This window comes from Corvus moneduloides, chromosome 6 (assembly GCF_009650955.1).
Source record: "Corvus moneduloides isolate bCorMon1 chromosome 6, bCorMon1.pri, whole genome shotgun sequence".
Taxonomy (NCBI): domain Eukaryota; kingdom Metazoa; phylum Chordata; class Aves; order Passeriformes; family Corvidae; genus Corvus; species Corvus moneduloides.
This window is the reverse complement of record NC_045481.1, coordinates 19,542,146-19,565,316: the sequence shown is the minus strand read 5'-3', so window position 1 is coordinate 19,565,316 and position 23,171 is coordinate 19,542,146.

The window sequence follows — 23,171 nt, the reverse complement described above, 5'->3', positions numbered from 1 at the left end:
TAATTTTTGGAGAAGTGTAATTTGCATAGCCAATATTCTATCAGAACGTGTAGAAGACAGCACTACAGGGGATGTTACTGCTGCATTCTTCTTCAGTGTGTTTAGAAAACAGCTTGCAACAATCATACTAGGCAATACAGTGAAATCTTTCCTCTTGTTTACTTAATTCCACTCTTGGAGCAATGGTCCTTCTGGTCTTGTGCAAAGGGACCAAAATCCATGCTAAATAGCAGTGTAGAAGTGAAGTAAATGAGGAGGATTCTGATATAGCCAGATGTAGGGAGGGACACAACAGAAAGATTTACGTAACTAATACCCATACATCTCCTCAGCTGAGCATTTCATTATTCTGCCAAGGCTTTAAGCTGCTGACATACAGCTGGCTATTTTATTCATTTATTTGTCTAAATGTTTGAGATTATGTTTCAAACTGCAGCTTTGCAATCTTTTTGCAACATTTTTCAGCTGGTTTCTTTCGTTGCAATATTGGTGCAATAAGTAAATCTTTCTGCAACATTTTTCAGCTGGATTCTCTCATTGCAATATTGGTGCAATAAGTATGTAATCCACATTTAAAACTGCTTAAAAAGAAAGGTAAGAAAAAACAACACAAAAAGAGGTAAAGGTTTCACCTCTTCAAAGAGCAGATAATTTCTGACTCCTAACATCACATCCCACTAATAGTACTTCAGTTGTTTGGAGAGGGTTTGGCCAACCTTCTAAACAATGATAACCTGCATTTACCAGCATCCAGTAGGTCAGATGTGAATTGAAGTACCCACTAGAGACTACTGCCCTAATCTTCCCTTCCGTTGGATGATCCACCATTAAAGCACTTAAGATTGGTTCTTGTCACCATAACTCACTGGCTTACTCTCAAGGACCTGTCATCGTCCCAGAGTTTCTAGCCAACTTTCCTCTTGAAAGAGAAAAATGGATGGAAATACCTGATTGAAGTTTAAATTCTGAAGAGAGGACATAATTTTTTTGCTTTGTTTTAAGAATTGCCTACTTAAAGAAAAGAATATATCTAATACTTTTAAGCTGTTGTGAATGTGAAAAAAAACTTGTATTCAAAGCAAAATAGAATTAACATGGTCCTATGTCTACTGCATATAAAGAAAAGGTTACCATTTACTTTAATGCCACAGGATTAAGTTTTATTTCTCAGTGAACACCACTGATTTAAAGATAAATTCTGCCAACTTGACTAACAAGGAAGGCACCCCTATGAAAAGCCAAACAAGTTTTATATAAGCTGCTAAGACAGAGCAGGTAGGTAGCTATAAAGTCAATGTTGCTCTTCATTACAGGATCCAAAGAAGTTCTCCATGTTCCTATCATGGGACAGTGCCTACTTGGATAATTCTGCCTATGCAGCATAATAGAGCACGCTGCAGAGATCTCTGAAGTGATGCCACCCTGATCATATGTACATGATTAGAGACACATTTCTGCTAGTAATTTATATTTGTCTCTAAGTAAGTGTTTTTTCAACAATCTTTCAACAAGAATACACTTTCTCTGATTCTTTTATATATATAGAGAGAGGCTTAAATGTTATTAAATCTGCAACTTTGGGTTAGTTCTCCAACATATTATATGGCTGATATATTAAAAACACCTGTGCCTGATTACAGAGTGGGAGAAATGGTGAATATCATCCAGGCAAAAACAATACATAGAGGACTAAAAATAGCAAATATATATATACTTATTGAGAGGAGAAATGGACAGAGAAATCCAGACAGTAGATATAAAAATGAAAATATTGAAACTAAAAAGCATCTATTCAAAAATGGTTCCATAAATTTCTTGCAGACAAACTACAAACTGTTATGCTCATAATTTAATATTAAAATGTTTAAATAGAAAATATATTTGAAAAATCATTGTATGCTATTAGCTAATTCAGAAACAGAAAAAGAGGATAAATTTAAAATATTTAGAAAAAGTGGCTTACTAGCTGTCATGATTATTAACTAATGCTTTTGCAAGCATATTTTCAATTCTACCTTGTGATAGGGAGAAATCTTGTTCTGACAGCCTCAAATATAAAATGATCAGGACTTTCCTTCATTATTATTGATGATACTGATTACTTTAAATTTTACAGATTAATGGGGACTTACTACGTTTTTTTTATCCCTGTAAGCCTTCTATTGATTTTAAGTTCCATAAGTAGTCAAAAGTCCAAGAATGTAGAGGACCAGTCTTTCTCATTTCCAGACAAACAGTTTTCAAATTGCTAAGAGATCTGAAATGGTCATCTTCAGTACATCAGTTCAGTGACAGTGTTTTGATGCTTCATCCTTGATATTTCATAACAAGTTGGTATATATGTGTGTGTGTGTGTATCATAAAGGTTTGTTATTCCCTACCATAGATCCAGATATGAAAGTCTTTTGAGACAGAACTGAAGAATATAAGAGTTTCCAGTAGCAACAGGAGCAATTCCCTGTGATGAAGACTTGTCTTTTCAGTAGAACTGAATGTATCTTCATACTCAACATCAAGAACCTCCAAAAAAGCCCAAATTTACTTCACTAGAAAATAGTGTGAAGCTGAGTTAAAGTAGAAGCAGTCTTTTTGAGAACAAAAGGAAACAAGATGTTAAAAGCTAATTTTTAATTTGTGACATGCAGTTAAACAGTCTATATTTCTACTCATTCCATGATATTTGGAGTTGGCTTCCATGGACATAAGACATCTGGGTTGCAATGTAACTATAATGCTTGCTAAAAGAATCCTAATCTTTATGTCTAATTTCTCAGTTATATCATTTGAGACTGAGACACTGCTTATATTATTCATCATAGGTATTGAAAATACTTTAAGCATTTCCAAGGAAGTCTTGAGAACCAAATGCCAAAGCTTGAGGGTAGGGGAGAGTTGTTTGCAAATTGCACGGATGCAGCATCAAGCTAACGGCAAGGGATTAACCATTTTAGTGTGCAGTACACCAGAGAGGGAGAGAAGTGCAAGAGAAAGCAAAAGTCATTGCATGTTAAGTACTGAACTAATGAAAGTTGTCGTGTCATAATTTAGGAGAGGGGTGGGGTTGGCTTCTACTTTGCATCTGGCATGTAGTTAAATCTGTGTGCTATTGTACCTTACCCATGCAAATCTAAGTGGAAATAAACAAATAAAATTCCAAATTCTTTGGAAGACTCATTTCACAGATTTTTGTTTTTCCTAAGCTAAAGAAGTCATATATTCCATTTATCTCCTGTCACTACTGATTACTTCAGCACTTTGGATAACATTTAAAACCAGGCAGTTTATAAAATAGAAGAGGCATTACCTCTTATACAGGGATGAAAAATACCTCCACCTATAATTAAAAAAACCAAAAGGTAAACAGGTAAACAATGCAGATGCAATTATTTTACCCCAAGAAAATTAAACCAACTAGAGAGAACTAATTGCTTAGAAATTATTCATATTTAAATTGTTATATGCCAGGTATTCCCTACAATCCTGAATCACACTTTCTATTAATTTTTTGTGTTAGTGCAGCCCTCAGAAAAACCTATTTCAATTTTCCATGCTATATTCAAGTTTCATATTGAAAACAAATGTGAACCCTCTTTAGAATAAAAACCTTATGTTACTTTTTCCATAAGCGTTTTTTCCCTTTCCCCTTTTAAGTCTGTAATTCTTTCTGTCTGATTTTATTAAGTGTGTGAAAAGGTAGGCAGGCTGCCCGGGTCTTGGAAATTAAAGTTCCCTAAGTAGCTCAGGTGGTTGCACGAAATCCGGAAGTGTGACAGCTAAAAAAGAAAAAACACATGATAAGATGATTTCCTATAGAAAAAAATTGAGGACATCCCCGTCTACTGATATCTCTGCTCACTGGATTCTGAAGTTTATTTATCATGATGATAAAATGAGGGAAATTCATCTTAAAAGTTAGGCATTCTGTTTCGCATGTTGCAGAGAAAGGAAAAGTCACCCAATCCCTTTTGTGGTAGTCAACCAAACACAGATCCTCAGTCTTTTTAGTCCAGTGTCAACTGTTTGAAAGTCAAGTGATTTTATCTTTTGTTTTATTTTACTTTATTTTACTTTACTATCATTCTTTGCCTTGCTATTTATCTTAAGTGATTAATACATTCCAATAATATTTAGAGAGGTGAAAAATTACAAAACTGTATTTTTTGAAAAACAAAAGCACATTTATGCAACTCTGTTTAATAAATAAATAAAACAAAAAACATGTAGAAAAAAATGAACAAGCTTCAAGAAAAAAAAGTTTCTTATATGTTCCTTTCTGACTTTTAAAAACATCATTAGATCTTTCTCTCCATATGTTTCACCACTTCCAGCCTGTATATATTTTCATTTTCAGATTGAGTCGTTCTGGCCTGAGACTGCCTCATTTGAATTGCAACCTTCTGTAGAGACTTATTTATTTTTATTGCCATTAGGTTTGATAAATGAAAGTGATTCAAATAATTCAGTTACAAGTTATGTAAAACCTAGTCTGATGATTTATTTGACCTCACAGTATCCTTTAAAGGGCCATATGCCATTTGTTTCCAGTTGTTGCACTTGAACATGTGTACAAACACATAATTTTGATCCAAAATCACCAAACATGGCAAAGAGATAGAAATGCATTTTAGATGGCCTATGATCAGGGCCACAAGCCTGTTTGTGCTGGGATTCCATGAAGGCTCATATCTTTATATGGGTGAATCTCTTTTTCACTTAATTGAAAATGCACACTGATAACATGATTTATGATACCAAGTTCGCAGCATGATCTGGATTGTAGACAACAAATCTCTGAAGTATGAATTCTGATTTAAGGTTTGTGTATATTAGTAGATATATATGTATATGTGTGTGTGTGTGTATACACACACACATTTTTGTAAAGAAACTGTATATAAGTACAGAACTAAAACCACTTAGTGACAGCAATAGAGACAATAATGAAAAGTGACCACTTTCTCAATGCATGTTTCTGGGTTACTCTGATTATTTCTGTCTGTTTTCCCTGCTTTAGTGGCTGGGCAATTTACATGTGCATCCCTAGTTTACAATCTCAAACCTCGCATACTGTGCATTCCACTGTCATTAATTTTTGAATATTAAATTGTAATATTTCATGGGCTCTATCACTGAATTGCAGAGTTGTCACACACTTTATTGTCATTTCTTTCACATATTCAGTTAATGAAACTTATGAATGTATTGAGAATTAAGATAATGGCAAAATAAAATAGTAATGCAACTATTTCATATGCAGTTGTTCATCATTTATCCCACTAAAGCTTAAATATTTGAGATACTTCTTATTCAAAAAGGCTAAAGCAAGTTAGAAGAATATTGACTACCTCTCCCTCACAGTCTTCTGTTTTGATTAAAACTAAGTTTAGCACCATCAGCTAACTTTCCTTCTCTTTTTATCTAGGTGGACATGTTCTGAATAGAGCACATCATCTGCATGTAATCTTTATCTACAATATATGACAATGAGGATGTGTCCAATTCTTAGAATTACAGGAAATTGTTCTTGTAACAACAAGTGATTAATCCTTTGGTTTCCACTACAGCCTTTTACAGAAACAGAATTAAGTTTTATACATAATCATAAGAACAGCTGCAGAATTGCCCCAAAGCTTCTCTGAAGTGCTATTATAAAAAATTCCCTGCAAAGTGGTGTCTCATTCCAATGTGAAAGAAACATTACCAAAACTTTAATGATATGGTTTAAAGATAAGTTTTCTACAGTAAGGAGTGAATGGGACTCAATGTGTTTGTTCTTATGCATTATGCATTGTTCTCTGAGGCTTATGCATAATGCATAAAGACATACCTATTCATATAGATACATACTAGTTTGAGTCAAGTGAATAACAATAAAACTGTAAACACAGATGTTTTTCAAAAAACTTATCCAGATGCACTAACAAAATTATTTAAAAAAAAAATAGAGAATAAACTCTTTAGTGATAAATACATCTCCACAAGTCTTATGCAGTCTACAGATCGTGAATTTTTGAGGCACTTAACAAAGAGAAAACAGTATGCCTAGATGTTTAGGAATCAAATTGAAACTTCATTAACTAATGATGAGATGAACAACAATCATAAAACCAGTTTCTATATGACTAGGGACTTCATCCAGGTTTCGAAATAAATTTTTATAAAAGCTGCTAAAAACATGAAAGTCACAAATGGAATTTAGCAACCCACCTCTGGCAGGATAGTTATAATTTTGATTGACTTTGTAATTACTTTTGTCTGAATCCAAATATTTATGTTAGAGAAATATAAAACTTTGGCATTTACTCAACAAACTGTATTGGCATTTTTGAGACATTATGTTTTTAAAGTCTTGTCAAGACAGACAGGGAAAAGCAAAAGCAATATTCACATACCAGCTGGAGGAATGAGCCCTTTTCCTGTCTGAAAATCCATTCAAGACATGAGAAAGGCAGGCTCAAATCTCCCCTTTGCTTCAGGGGTAAATTTCCCCTTATTAAGATGATCTGTATCATTAATTTGAGATTAAAATTTCCAGAACTGAGAGTTGACAACATCTTCTGATTTTTTTTTTTTTTTCAGGGAATGCACAATATCTTTTGGAGGAAGAGAGAAAGAGAACAGCTTCATAGCATAATAGGTGACATCTTTGCCTTGATGTCCATGTACCTTCTGTTAAATTTGTTAAATTTCAATTAATTTTTTTCCCAGTGTCATGTAGAGATGTCAGGAAGTGAAGTGATTTGTGCAGGCAGACACAAAGCTAGTGATGAATTCACAGCTAATAACAATCAATCTCATTCCTACGCATTAAGTAATGTCCATGGTTTGACTCGTTTGGAGTGGCTTGCTAACATTTATATTCCAGTTGGGCTAGGAAGGTGAACATATTCGTAAATGAAGCTGACGACTATGAAATGAAATATTATTCACAGAATTGGATGAACCCTGAGATTTTTAAGAGTTTTGAGTTTACCAGAATTCTGTACAGTATCATGGATAGCAACAGTGATGTTTTCCATGCTTTTTTGAGTATTTCATTAATGGAAATTAAATTTACACAAGATTCCAGAATGTGATCAGACTGTAAAAGTTCTTAATTTTGTTTTTGAAGCTAAATGTGAAGTTACATTTCCTGTCACTATGCAGAAGCTCCTAAGTGTAGTTATAAAACCAGCAAAATTGCTTAGGCAAATACTAAATAAAAGTCTCATGAACATTAGCCCAAAGCACTTATTAGAGAAAGACACAAAACAAATGAAAAATTTTTGCTTTACAAAAATGAAGATGCTGTTGACGGTAGAGAAGGCTTTGAGTCAGGCTTTAAAAACATTTGATGGTTGTCATTATGTCCTGCAACAATTAAAAAAAATAAAAATCATACCAGCTCAGAACAAAAATTTGTGACTGTTAGACCTTAAGTCTGAGATTTACTAAGATAAACCACTGCCACTTAGAAGTTTTAAATTAGGTCAGAGATTTAGCAACTTTAATATTGACTGGATATTTCCTTACTGATTCTAAAGTAACTGTTATCTCTCATGTATCTGTATCATAGTATTCTGTATATGGACTTGGAAGTTCCATTAAATTAACTGTTGTACAAAGCAAACATTTAAAAAAACTCAATTACTGATCCATGAAATTTGCTTGTCAAAGTGTGCTGCTCAGGTGATTATCATGAGATGGCACAAATTAATAACACCAGTCTCGCTGACAGACCATTGTCTTAGCACACCAACTGCTGGAGCAGTTCTCTGGAGGGTCTCAATAATAATCAGGTGGCTTGATGTCTTTTTAGAAAATTCTCTCGTCTATAAAGGAACATCAAGAGCAAAAGTCCAAAGATATAGGATGAAAATCTTTACTCCATAGTGATGCTGGAATCCTAATAGAAACACACAGAGGCAAGCAACCTAGTCCTGAATGAGAGACAATACAGAGGTTGAAAGCTGAGGACAAAAAAGGACAAATAATCTGTGTTTGGTCTGCCAGCAAAATACTGCCAAGACAGAGAGCGAGAAAACAAGGTATGACAGTTAAAACAAGAAGCAAGAATAACTGGCTTTTCCTCAGCCTATGGATAGCATAATTATCAATTATAAAAATTGTTATAATTATCAAGGCTCATGTTTTCTTATTAGAAAGCATTTTGATATGCACTGAAGATCTAGAGACCATGCACATGCAGCATGATTACATAACGAAGGTCACCATGTTTTCCTCCACTTTTTCTTCTGACCTTCCCAAATTTTTAACTGCTGTGAGATAAATTTAATCTCTTCTTCATATGTAAAATTTACTTCCAGTAAAACTATGTGGAAAAGAACTGGCAAAACATGCAATATATGCCAAGTTTCAGTATCGATTTTCATTAGTAGCTGATGCACAGTGTGGATGGAAAACAGGTTAGAGTTACAAAACGGTGACATTACATTCCTTACAAGTCTGGAGTATTTAAAACTGCTCAAGTAGTGAGAGGCATTATGGAAAATGTAAGTGAAATTCAGACATAAAATTTTGTCTAAAGTTAAACTCCCACCCTATAACTACTTCCCTTGCTTGGAACTAAGTTAGGCAGAAATTTCCATTTCAGCATCAACAATGCTGAAATTATCAACTTATGCCATAATAATATAATTTCTCTCCCCCAAACAAAAACTGTAAGCTTAATATTTTTATTTTTATAGAGGAAAACCTTAATGATTTGCATGGAATTTCACATACAACTTTTGAGTTGGTTTAAAGATGAGAGCTAGAAGCCAAATTCTGAGATAGAAAATAATAAATAATATATGAATTAAAACCAAAAGGAAATTTCATTCCTCCAGACTGAAAATATTGGCCTTTTTGGAGTTATAATTATATGATCTCATTTTTTTTTTTTTCATTTGTACCATGAACTGACAATAGATAGAAAGGTAGAGAAGTGTGACAACATAAATCTGCTAAATACTGAATCAGGCTAGAATATGTGTTTCAAAAAATAATTTTGAAAAGGTAGAATTTACTGAAAGAATTTTTGATAGTATTTCTCCTCAGTAGCACCAAGTAATGAGACAATTCTGTAACAAATTTGTCAAATCTGTAAATCTTTTTTTTTACTTAGAGCAAGAAAAAATAGTAAATTAGCACGAAGAGATAGCTTACTTTATTTGACTCAGTAAACGAAAATAATAAAAAAAAATTCCACTTAATAAGAAGAATCCTCCATTCTGAGCATATTTTTTGTCACTGTCACAAAAAAGATTATGAATGGATAGTAAAAAGAAATCCTAAACACAGAAAAATAAGCAAAATTCATACTTATATGCAGCAAACCCCATGAATGTATGGTTATTTAGTAGGTGAAGACTCAGCTCTTCAGTAAAAAAAAAATCTTATAGAAGTCATTAATAATATAAGAAAGAAAACAGCTGATGGATTCCCTCAAAACCTTACTAGAACAGGTCAACTCACTCTCCTGAACAAGGCAAGAAAATAGTCACCAGCTGAGTAAAGCCAAATGGCTGACATAATGATGGATGGCCAGATGGTTTTACCACAAAATGAATAACTTGTCCCCAAACGGAAGAACGCAGTTCTCAAGCATAAATATATTGACCCAGCCTGCAAGAGAAAAACGAGAATAAACCAGTTTAAATTGAAGGCCCTCATATACTCTCAGTGATTCTCTCCACTGAGGAAAGACAATGTGAATAAAAATGAGAGCCATGCAAGTTCTTTTGCAAATGTTATTTTTCTTTTTTCCCCCTAAATGCATTAATGACTATTTATATTTTATATTTTTTTCTTAAATACAAAGGTTTCATAACAAGTGATTTTCAAACAACTATCAATTTTGAAAGTGTTTTGTCCCAAATGTAGTTTTGAAGTCCATGTGTTTTCTTCTCTCAGGAACACAATAATTTTGGAGAAAAAGGCTTTTAATTAAAACTAAAGAGTTAATATTATTTAGCATAATATTCCATTTGTGGGGAAGAGATAATTTGAAGGTGAGTTTTTTGGTAGTTAGAGTCTGTTTTTCCATCCCTCCTACCTTAATAAGTTTTGAAACTTTTACTCAGTCCTCAACAAAAGGTACATTAAAGGTTCCAGTGTCATGAATATTCCATTCCTTTTCATACAAAAATATTTAGATGGGTACAGAAGATGAACTCTATTATTTGAGAAAAATGTAGTCTAAGTTCCCAAAAAGCAACAACGGTATACCCTACCTCTTTCCCAGATGATGATCGGATGATACAGAAGGTAACTTTGGGATTTGCAAGTGGGGTTAATGGAGCTGTAATGGAAAGAATCAGAGAAATTACTGTAGAATAGTTAAAGACAAGAAAAAATGTCAAGCTGACTGTTGAAGTTATGTTGAGAGACAGAGATGCCTAGAAAATAAGATTTAATTTATTCCTTTGCTCATAGCACATTTTTCTCTTCATTTTATTTTTCAAAACTAAAAAAAGAATAAAAGATGAACCACAAAATTTCTTAAAATACTTTTTTTTTCATCTTTTGAGAATCAGATTGACTCTGAAACAAAATAACGATTTTGAAACCAAAAATTGAAATAAAATTGCAGATAAAAAAAGTCAACATTATATTTTTATCTCACCTTATTCTTTTTCTTATCAAAATTCTTTTCTAAGTCTAACTCATTCTAGTCATTTGGACAGACTCTAGTCTGACCTTACATGATTAGAACTCTAGAACTTTACCCATATAAAACACTTCAAGATGTCACCTTTAAAGAAAAATTTACTAAAAAGTGTAACAATAGGCCTTAAGTGTTAAATACATGTGTATGTTCTTATGGCATAAACTTGGACACAACTGACAGATGAATGCTTTAAGAAAAATTAATTGAATAATTTTTCATGGTTAATAACTATGTCTACATTGTGGGGAAACTTGAACCTATCTCATATTGTCTGGAATATATCTGTCATTGGAAATTTTTCCAGGACTCATGATGAAAGTTCAACAGAATCCTCCCACTTGCTTTACTGTATCAGACCAAAATATCTTTTTTCTTTCAGGCTCCTTGAGTTCCTGATTTCTTTCTTCCCTCAGTCCACTACCATTCCTTGTTACCTACTGACAGTTTTCACCAACAGATTTCATTCAGTTTCTTCCTAATACTTCTTATCTGCTTGACTTAATCTTGCTAGCAGCCTTTTTGACACACTGAATAGAGATAGAAACTGTGGCTCACCTTCATCTTAAAGGCTTCACTTAGAGCCATCATCAATATATATTCAAGGGACAATAAAAGAAATTGAGTCAGGGACTGCTGACTGTGTCTGAGAAGAGGCAGCCAGAAGAGAGGATAAAGAGACTGGAATAAATTGGGTTTGGGGGGTTCTGTTTGTTTGGTTTTGTTGTTTTTGTCCTCTAAAAAAAAATCCCTCTGGCAGCTCAGAACGAGATGAATGTTCATTAATTAGCACAGATGATGATTGCCTGCTTTAGTGAAGGGCAATTCTACACCATTAGGACAGGCTTTTGATTCTCCCTCCCTAAAGCTACAGAAGGAAATTTGGATTCATCAGTTGTAACTCATGAGGAAATGGAGAAGATTTTAAATGTTATGGAAGTGTAAAGTAGAAAAGCTTTGTGGTACTTTCAAAATCTGCTGAATATGTGTATTTTTTTATTTTATGGGACACAAGGGAAGAGAGTAATTATGACTGTAAGTATTGAATATATGGCAGTTTATCTGCAACAACATCTCAGTCACAGATTAATAGGTGGTTCTCAGATCATCCCAAGGCCCCGAATAGCTCTTTGTACTGTTAGAACCTTGAGAGATTGGAGGGTAATTCTCCAAAGTGAGGTAAGACTTTAAAAAAAGAATGTTTTATCCCTTATTAACAGTACTTTAAAAAACAACCTCAAAACAACATTTAAATATACTAGTCTAAACAATATTGAGTTTTCTCTAAACATTTTCTAAAATGTACTTAATACATAGACATACTCAGTTGAGTTTAGCATGTAGTGTGGATTTTAATTACATTAATCTGAAGCTACTGTCTATATTATGCACAAAAGATTTTTTATCTTCATTCCTGTACACATTCTGGCCTGAAAATCTTTCTTAGAATTATCTTCACTTGTCTTAAATTACTGTGGAGGAGTGGAATGCACTCAGCAAGATGTAGAACTCATATCCACTGCCCATGTTTTTAGTATGATACATATATTAAATCACATAAGTTTAGAAGCCAGAAGATACCTCTGATACGGTTCTGCTGATGCAAGCTTGATTCCATGCCCATGTTTTTCTTCAGTGAAGCAGTAAGCCTCTGAACTTTGCTTGAACTCAGATTCTCAGAACAGTGCAGTACGTATTTGATGCAATCCATCCTCATCATATTCAATTTCTTTTTTTATTAATTAAAAAAAATATTATCACTTACTTCCCAGCTAAGCAAGAAAGACTGTGGCAGGTTCTGTTATTTGGTCAAGAATCTGAACTCTAATACGACATGTTCCAGGAAAAGCTATCTCACAAAATGCTACTCCACCCGTTAACATTTTTTCCTCCAACTCTGAAAACCAAGAGAACAAAGACCTCTGAAATGGAAATTCTATGTTATGATCAATAATTCATGTTATTTCAATAGCACGATTTGTGACATTAGCAAGTGCTAAAAAAGCGCATATTATTTTCTCAAGTGTATTAGATTTGATCACAACTTCTTTATAAAAAAAGAATTTATTTCTTTAGATCTTTTTTCCCAAAAAATCTGGCTTTTGTTCTGCAGAAATTAAAAATTAAAAACAAAACAAAACAAAACAAAACCCCAAAACAGCAACAAAAAACCCCGCAGTTGTTCTAATAAGTAGCAACCTTATTCTGGAATTAACCAGTGAACTCATGTTCTAGTAGACTGTGCTCTGTGATGGACACAACAAGCTTCTTGTGCACGTTCAGATGCCATTACCTTCTTTCAAGAACTATAAGTAGTGCAGCTCATTGAAAACAGGGTAAATATATTTTTCAGCTTTAATTTGTGTTATTTCTTTCTTCAGATGCTCATCTGCTTGAGTTGTACAGGACTTCCAAATGCCTGCTATATTTAGTTTTTGGTGTTAATTTCAGTGATGTGGTCTCAAGAGTAACTTTCTACTCAAACACAGAAAATAATGTAGTGAAATGGCATCCAGGTTCACTGCAGAAAAAAAGATGAGAATACTTGGGTATTGGTCATCACTTTCGATCATTACTTAAGAAAAAATATTTCTTTCCATTTTGTGTACTAAGGAAATCCAAAATTCAAAACCAAATACAGTTCAGGTTCTCCTAGAGGTTTATAAATTATGTTAGCGGGCAATAAAATAATGTGATTTAAAGAGGTAAATCTGCAAAGGAAGGTGCTCAAAACAAAAAGAGAGGTCCTTTGTTCACTGACATGTGAGGGACAGGAAAAGAATTGGGAAAGAAGCTAATCTAGAGCTGGCTCAAAGTCTCAAGGGCAGACAGCTCTGCTGGAAAAATACAGTGTGTCTTCAAGTGGAGCTGAATAAGGATTTAAGAGGCATTTGTAGTTATTTATACTTGTTGCAAAATTATTCTTTCTATGATATTTAACAGGATAAGAAGCCAGTTTTTGCCCTCATGAGTCAGAAGATTTTAGCAGAAAAACACTAGGTAGAAAATTTCTCTCTATTCTACAAGTACTTGGTCTTCATGAGCCAGCTGTAGTGGTGCTGATGTCTTCTGATGAAGTTAAAAGTGAATCCATGTAAAATTAATCTTTTTTTATTGCTTTGTAAATCAAATCTGAACACAACTTAAAACAATTCTTTTTCTTTCTACCTTATTTGCAGGTCTCTTAATTATATCTCATATAAAATACCTTCAGTTTTCATGTATTTTTCACTGTAATTTCAGTTGAATTATTTTGTTTCTTTTTATTTGAGATATATGACTTACTCTGACTAATAGGAACTGTTAAGCTTATTTGTTAGCAAACTGATCAACAGTAGAGTGTAATAAAAAATAATTAGCTACGTAATATTGGTAGTAAAATTTAAATACAAATAATTAAGTTCACCATTATTTTAGTTCAAACAATCCCCTAGAATGCTTATTTTTTTCATATTTGTACAATTTACAAAAAATTTAATACTGTAAGGCATACATGACATCTGAGGGTATGTGCAAACCTTCATAAAATACTTCTAAATTTTGAATAGAAAAAATTATTTCTAATTTTTTGGTTTTTCTGGGTTTTTCCCTGATTCAGTATGATTCAGAATATTTTCTAGAAGTCTTTTAAATACTGTTAGTTTTGAACTTAACATTAGTTGCTGTGCTGATGAAAGAGGAAGAGATTTTTCCTAAAGGCAAGATGTGACAAAAATATAGCACCGTTTCATTGTAGTGGAGAAGACAACACCTGTACCTGCTATAGCATTTTTACTTAAAGAAATGACAGGTACAATTACTGCCAGTTTGGATAAATCCTAGTTGTGTTTGGAAAAAAACAGCATAAATATTCGAATGACAACACTTTTTGTGGATCCAAATATTCCCACAAATATTTTAATTGCTGACTTTTTTACATAATATTAGTTATAATGATAATGTTGTAAGATAATAGATGCTACCAAAATATTGGTAGTTGTTACTATATGTAGCACATGACAATTATTTTTTTAAAGAAAAAAAAAGAGATGCTATTTTCTTTTTTATTTGTTTGATCCTGTCCTTCTGATAGTCTTGGGGTTTGATGCCTGTATTTCACCTACAGGTGAGCTGTTTTCAGCAGCTATTGTTGATGGATGGCTTTAAGGCCTCTACATTCAGCTGCTCCATTATGCTTTTGCAGTGAATGGTGAAAGCACATATCTGGTTATACAAAAGCTGATTTGGAAGACACTGGAGAACTGGTGCTTATCTTCACCCGGAGCTGATAAGCAGCTTAAGGTGTGTTACCAATTTTGACCAAAAGAATCACAAGACTTTGGTGAGGCTTTCACATGTATAGATATGCGTTATACGCATATATACAATATGCATTGGTAAGGTAAAGAAAGTACTGTACAACAGCTATGTAAGAAACTGTACTAAACTGAAGGGAAGCCACACCATCATTGTAAACTACTGAATCATTTGATTTCTCTTTCTAAATTTCGAAAAATCATGTTTAACCTAGGGAAAAGAAAATGTGAATTTTGAATAGAAGAAATTTTGGATTTATCTTTGTATACAACCTCTTCAGATGTGTCCTCCAAGGAATTAATTACCTTACAGACAATCAACAACTTGTATTGATTACTCAAACCCACTTTGCTCACAGAAACAGAGTATCCAACATCAATGTGAAACTTATTGAACATGAGAAAACAAAGCCTACGTCAAAGAATGCTAGTAAAGTAGCAATTAGTCCTTTCATTGAAACAGGACATACTATATTCCAGCAGAAAGAAGTACAGCATTTCCCAGAAAAAATAATTTGCTGTTTTGAGCATAAAAATAAGGTATGTCTTGACCACTGGGTGCCACTATTTTTGCATTTGATACTTTCGTTTTATGGAAATATTTCTAGCAAGTTACACTCTTTTGGAACGCAGCAGACAGTTTGAGTTGGAAAAACAATCCATGAAAATAAACACAATCTGGCCATTGTCTCTGACTTTTCCTTTGCTATTCACAGAAATTGGGAGATGTTAAGTATTTTCAGAGGTGTGAAATAATACAACAATCAGCTCTTCACCATTTATTGATTAGCTTTAAAGTATTGTCACAGAAATGGAAATAATTGTTTTCACCCAATTTTTAGGCAATCAAACTGCATAATTCAGCATTTCTTTGTTATCATACTGACGTGATGTGAACCTTCTGAAACAGTGCCTCATTCATTATTTTTTACAGTGCACAATGTGCTGCAAAGATCAATGGAAGACACATACCTGTATTCATTGCTTGTGACTTTTAAATCCAGTGTAAAACAATCCAGTCAGAGATGGCAAAAGCATTTTAAAATCATAATTAAATCTGAGGGGATGAAAAAAAATGTGGGAGATTTTAAACAGTATGGGTAAAATCAGTATTTGCCTCCTATCATGTCTTTAAGAGGGAGGAAAGAAAATTTCTAGTCTTTCCAAACACTATTCAACTTTTTATATAAAAATCTATCCAGGTCTCTACAGCTTAACTCACAGATCCATAGATTTTAAGGTCAGAAAGAACTACCGTGATCATCTTATCTGACCCGCAAAATAACTTAAGCTGTTAAATTTCACCTTTCATTCCTGCAATGGGGTAATTATTCTTTCCTGCTATGTAAGCGAATGTTATTGAGCCAAATGTGAATTGCTTGCTTTGTCCTTGGAAAGACCCTCTAGAAGAGGTTCTACTATCTTCCTATAAACCAATTCAATTTATTAAATTCATCTGAGCTGCCTGCTTCCTCACAATGAGATTGCTTTGGTCCTTTAGGTTCTTACTGCAGAATATGAGCAAAAGGATTGCCTATATCCCCGAGGAGAAAGAAAGCCCATGCAAAGCTGGAAGTTATCTTATTCCATCTATCCTATTTCCTTCATATTCTCAGCTCAGCATAGCAGAACTCTGACTCAGACCTGCCATGTTAGGACTTGTCTGCATCCATGTCTTGCCACAGTTCAATGACATTAGTTTAGAAAAAGTACATTTTCTATTACCAGATTTTTACTTCCAGAATTTTTAGAACTCTATAATGCCATATGTATATTATACATTTTCAGTCAAATGCATGCATATTGCCCAAATGTTTTTTTATTGTTTTTAAATATCTTAAAAGCCCTAAAACTTAAATATATAGAAGAGGCGACAGGAAGTCCTCGCTATTGCATCTTATCCTTCTGTTTAAAAAAGATGACTAGTCAGGCAATTTTCCATGAACTTGACATTTTTCTAGCAAAACAAAGAACCTCAGGCTTCTAGACCACAGTGTTTATGAAGGTTGCTGAGCTGACCTTGTGGACTTGGTAATTAAGAAGATTTTAATTTTTTCCTGAAGATTCTAATTTCAGCATTTCTGGGATTATCTTTGAATGCAAAAATGTAATTTCTAGTGCCATCTTTTAGTAAGCTGCTTTTGCATATATACAATTTTAAACATATGAAAACTATTAATGAAGTCCATGTCTTTGCACTTTATGAACTTAAAATTACATCTATGCCACAATGCCTTGCAGTGCCAAAACTGAAGTCTAGATATTTAGGCACAGGACAAGCAGTTAAAAGATCATACAGATGTTTGACAGGCAACTGATATAACAGGACCTCGTGTTTATTTGTTTAATATACACAAAAGCAAGCACAACCTCTGCTCAATACACAGACACAAGGAAACTCTTATATCTCCTGGTGTGGGAAATCCCAGTAAGATTTCCCAACAGAACTTTCTCAGACAGGTCTCTACAAAGCTGGACACTTGTGCCATTACCTAACTCGGTCCTGAACTTAAGCAGCCAAACCCCCAGCATGCACTCAGTACTCATCTTTGACTTTTAAAAAAAATATATAAACAGTGCTCCTGAACATGCTATTTTTCTTGGATGGTTACTCAGTTGTATTGCAGGCAGAGAGGTGAGTAAATATCATAGCTACATCCCATTAATTAAGGGCAAATTGAATGATAATAAAACCCATGACTCATCCAGACTTATGAACCATCTCTCTCTGTATCCTGATTATCTATATTCCTCGTCTTTATCCTGTAGCTGGACCAGCCAACCCATTCACCCAGTCAGACCAAGGAAGAATTTGTTCAAATGTTGTCTTGTGCTCCACAGCTTAAATGTTCTGGTATTGAGAGCACTTAATCATCTTTATTTGATATTTTTTTTAGTGCACACCACCTGAATACTACAGAATGAATGAGTGGCATAATATTGGCTTCTGCTTTAATTTTAGCTATCCATTTTATCAGCAATTCATGTAGAGATTTAAAGTTGTAAAGATTTAAAATCATAAAGATGTAACAGTGACAAATAACAGACTAGTGAATAAACTGCTGCAAAACCAGAAGACTACTACTTCTTTTGGTAATTTTGAATACTAATAGTCAAACAATCATTTTTCTCCATCTGACAAATAAACCCTTTCACCCTGAATGACAAGCAAAATTCAGGTATACCTACACCAAATCACTTTGGAATTAAAACTATTGGCTGAGGAAAATTACGTTCTCAGATTAGTGTAATTTCTCCACTAACAGTTTATCACAGCTGAAGAAACAGTAAACTAATGATCTGGGCACCAGTCTGTCAGCTTTGCCCTTTTAGCAGAAGGGCAAATGAAATCATGCTAGGAAATGCTGTGATTATAGTGAAAGTTCAGGGCAATAAAATTATTTCTAAAATCAAAGGTATTTCTCTCATGAAATAGTAATACCTTTTTTTTTGCTTTATGCGACTTCTACTCTTTAATATTGCTAAAATATGATGGAAAAAACCGAGGTATTTTTTAAAAAAATAAATAATGAGGATGGATAATTTGACCACACCTCTCTATTTATGAATAAAATCCAGTTATGAAACTTTCTCATATATTGTTTGTAGTCAGTTATGGAAATTATTTTCTATTGCAGGATGAATATTGTATTGTACAACATAAAAATAAAAAATAAAATGTGTTAATAATCTGCAATTAATAAAGTCAATCTTAGTCTTTCAAAAGTACTGAAAGTGAGGATGACTCTTTTGCTGTTCAAAATATCTTCAGTACATTGCTTTGTTTTTTATATTTAATTTTCTCACTTTTCTTTGCTTGTGTATTTGTTGGGAACAGTGATCAAAATTACCCAAAATAGAACAAGATCTCTTATTGCATTTCTTGCACATAAAGACTGAGAGATACTAGGAAACATTCTTTAATTTGAAGGTCCAGGCTGAATTCTAAACAAAATTTTGAGTAAGTTAAAGGTAATTCAAAACCTGAGGAGCTTATCTAATAGTTTCTACTAATGGATGTGCATCCATCATACACATCCAGTTGTGAAACCCTGTGAGTTGGAGAACACATTGCTGCAACTTTGCTTCTTCAAATAGTCACAAAGAACATTATTAGTCTTCTAATCTGCATTTCAAGGGCTTCTGATAAGATCACAAGACCCTAAACCACAGACAATTGTCTGCAGTTTGAGCTATTACTGCAAATTTTTGCTGAATCTTTTTGAAGCAAAGCCCTTAAAAATATTGAAAAATGGAAAGGGGAATTTTTCCTTATTTTGGGAGCAAACCCTGAGACTGGTTAAGCATGCATCTATTTTTAGATTTGCGTCTTCTCTGGAAACACTGGTAGGAAATTTTAGTAACCATTTAGCTGAATAAAATAAATACAAGTAAAGAAGTATTTCAAAACTTGACATCTTAATATTCTGAAAATTTTACTTTGTTCTTGCAGTTAGGGAAAGCTATATAGGCTGTAGTATTTGACTGGATGCATGCTATAGAGAATTATTTTTGCTATTTTATCTGGACATATCATTTATTGTAAAAAGAAGATGACTTCCCGCTGTAATTCAAATTTCCATTAATTTGTTCCTTCACATAAACTTCCTTTTTAAATACAAGAAAGGAATTGGATTTCTTTGTGCATCATTTCTTCACCTACAAATGAGCATAATAAAATTTCTTTTCCTTATTTGACCTCACTTTTCCTTTCAAACTAGATAATATTTTGAACAGAGGAGCTTATCCACTTTATGAAAAGAGACATATTTTTCACTTTAAGCCTCTATTTTCAACAAGAACAGTAATAATCATCATCACCATCCGGGATCTATTATCTTGATCTGAAGTCAAAAGAAAAACTTTTTAATCAGTTTGACTGTCTCCATAAGGATTTCTCCCTGAAATTGTTTTTCTAATAAAGGTATTAATTTTTTTTCCAAGATTTTTCTACAGGGGTTTTTCACCCTAATGAAAAGTAACCTGTCGGGCATCTTCTGCCTCTATTTCCTCATGTTTTATTAAAAGACATGGTGGCTTCAGTATCCAGAGTCCCCTATGACTGCAGATGGATGAGATTATTCAGCTTTTATGTTATGATTACTTGAGCAAACAACCATTCAGCCTCAAGTTTTCCACAGCAATTCCTGCTTACTATAAACCCCTTTTTGTGAACCCCTCTTTTTTTTTTTTTTTAATGATTTTTACTTTACACCAGGACACTGTGTTTGGGGGGAGGGAGGCACCTTGCAGGGGAAAGTGGGCATTTAAAGACCTGGCACTGCAGGTCCCCCACTCTGTGAAGGCGTGTTTGGCTCCAGGGAGGGTGTGAGGGTGTGAAGGATGTGCCTCCTGGAGAGTGGGAAATTGTCCCAGTGATCAGAGCATGGGGTGGGTGGGACAGAGCCTCTTTCTGCAGGCAAGGGGGTGGTTACAGACGGGGGCTCCTTGGAGTGCCTGGAGCCTCCAAGGCCAAAGAAACCATGGCCGCTTTTGATGATTTTAGTATTGTATTTATAATGCTTGCTTGTGTGCTCAATATTCACCTCTAATGCTTACTGATACAAGCACTCGCAGTAACTGCTGCATGTGATTGAATGGGGTGATAAATACAAGGGCCAAGTTTTTCACTTCCACATAACACACAATATTGTGCTGTGTTTTGCTTGGTGTACTACATTTTTCTTACTTGTAAGCTGTTTTTCTGGCCTGCTGACTGTTCGTGCCTACATCAATCTGAAGTAACTCCTGAAGTGAGGTTCTGTGGGTGACTGTACATTTACAAAGGATGAAATATATTTAAACTGCAGTACAGCATTTCTTTTCCTATCAGATTCAGTAAAGTCCTCTAGGAGAAAAAGAAAAAAGAAAAGAAATCACAATTTTTGTGTGGCACTTTATTTTTTTCTATATATGCTGTGGCTGTTCATAGTTCTGGTGTGTCAGTGAGGCTATGGAATAACGACAATGACATACATCCTAAGGAAGTATTTTACTCTTTTTTATTATTGTTATTTTTCTTTCCTCCTTGCTAGTTGTGCTAAAGTGAGCCATGCCTCAGCTTCTCTTTCAGATGCTCTTTCTGCTGCCACAATGTGGGTGTACTCCTGGTCTGTTGATGACAGAGTTTGCAGGGGCTTCCTGCTGTTTAGCCAGTGGATGATACTTATTAACATAGCTGTTTCTCGGAGAAATGCTGAGGATGATTTGCAGCCCATGAAATATATTCTGAACAGTCATATAATGCAAGAGGATTCTGGTTTTTGTCAGATCTGATGCTGTGCCATTGAGATAATGGGAAATTTTGCTACTGATTGAAGAGAGGAAGACTTGCTTTTTTATGTGAAACAGAGGAGTAATGATATACCTGTTCTCAAAATTTCACATTTATCACCTTTAATATATCTGTATCACTGTAAAGTGGTGCTCTCATTGTCCTTCTTGCTTTCATTCTTAGGTAACAATTTTCTTAGTAAAAGTACTCTTTTAAAAGCAATTATTTGGGTCTAATTCATAATATACAGAAACAATGCTCTAAAGGAGTCTGAATATATGTATTAAATTTATCAGTAAGAATAACTATTGTAGTACTTTTCAAAAGCAACTGCAATTTATATCTGTACTACCACTGTTTATACATCAAACAAAGTTTATCCAGATCCCAGTATATGGATTGAGAGATCCACTGAAGGCAGGGGAGTTGACTACTTACTTAATGTAGGTATCTACTTACTTCTATGAATATCTGCCTTTGTATGCTTACAATATATCTCTTTTCATTAAAAAGCCATAAACTAAACCCCACCTTTTCAAAATAACAGATTTCGAAGACTATGTATCTAAATGAGGCACTTTGAGAAATAAGAGGTGGAAAATTTTCATTTTATTTATTGTTTCTAGTGAATTAAATTGACTTGTTATTGTGGTGCATCTTTTAGCCTGAGGCTCTTTCTTTTTCTCTCAAGCCAGACCAATAGTATAAACGTCAATGGACCATTTGTATAGCTAAAATTTAAGTCACAGAGGGTCATGCAGAAATTAAACTAGTGCTGCTGTTAACACATCCTTGTGACAGAAACTTTACTCCAGTACAGTTAAAGACATTAATTAGGGAACTAGGTGTAGACAATTGTTTCCAAGGGAGAGATGCATATAATAGTGTGTTTCTCCCTCCCTGCATCGTATGGTGCAAGAATTTCAGATACTCTTGTCTGCTTATTAGATTGGAAACTGATGATGAGACCTTAAGGCCATTTTTAATTGGGTTCTGTTGTGAGGTTGTATGAAATACAGAAGGAAGAAAGGCTTAGTGTACTTCTGCAACAACTGGAAGCAAAGAGAGGCTGTAAAAACAAGCTTCCCTGCAGATGTGAACCATTCACACTTGTTACTACTTTGGGTAGGATCCTTTATGCCCTTCTGTGAAAAAGGATTGAGGATTTTTACTGGATGATTCATACGGGCATGATGTAGTTCTCCTAAAGGATAACAAAGCATGTGTTAGCAAGCAGTGGAATTAAAGGGTAGTAATTAGAGAAACTAGATCTTCACAGAGAACTGGATACTCTTCTTTCTCCTTAAGATAAAGGTCATTGTCAATATGGAGAGAAAAGACCTTGGCAAAACAGGAAGACATTCTTGCAGAATCACTTTGTTTTGTATTATCAGTCGTCTAAGTAGTTATCCTTTGGCATGCAATACACTGAAAGGTAAAGGAGAGGTGATCTATTCTACAGACAGCTTGGGAGTTAGGCGTGTGTTCCCCCCACCACTTGCTTATGTGTTGAGTGCTGCCAAATTCATATGAGGTTTCCTGTCTTCAGACCAATGAAATTAAGATGGCTGGGTTTGTGCATAAACACAGGCACATTTGTTTGTTGACTATCAAATATTTCATTTCTATAGAACATGTAAAAACCAGAAGTCAAAGAGGGAAAATAGGCAATCAAAGTTCAAATCGTAATTTCCACTACCTCTCTATTACATGCAGAGCTGGGATGACCTGGTTCCCAGCTGCAAGAGAGGAACATTACTGGAAGGAGTTCATGTATTTCCTAATGCTCACTCTTCAGGTCAAAAAGTAGAAAAAGAATTAAGGCACACATAGGCCATGCTTTTATTTTGGCCATATTACTGAAGATGGAATTCATATTTATTTTAATGAAGATATTTGTGCCTAGTAACTTAATAGTCAGTAGAGAGAAAGAAACCTCTTCAGATGTCATGGT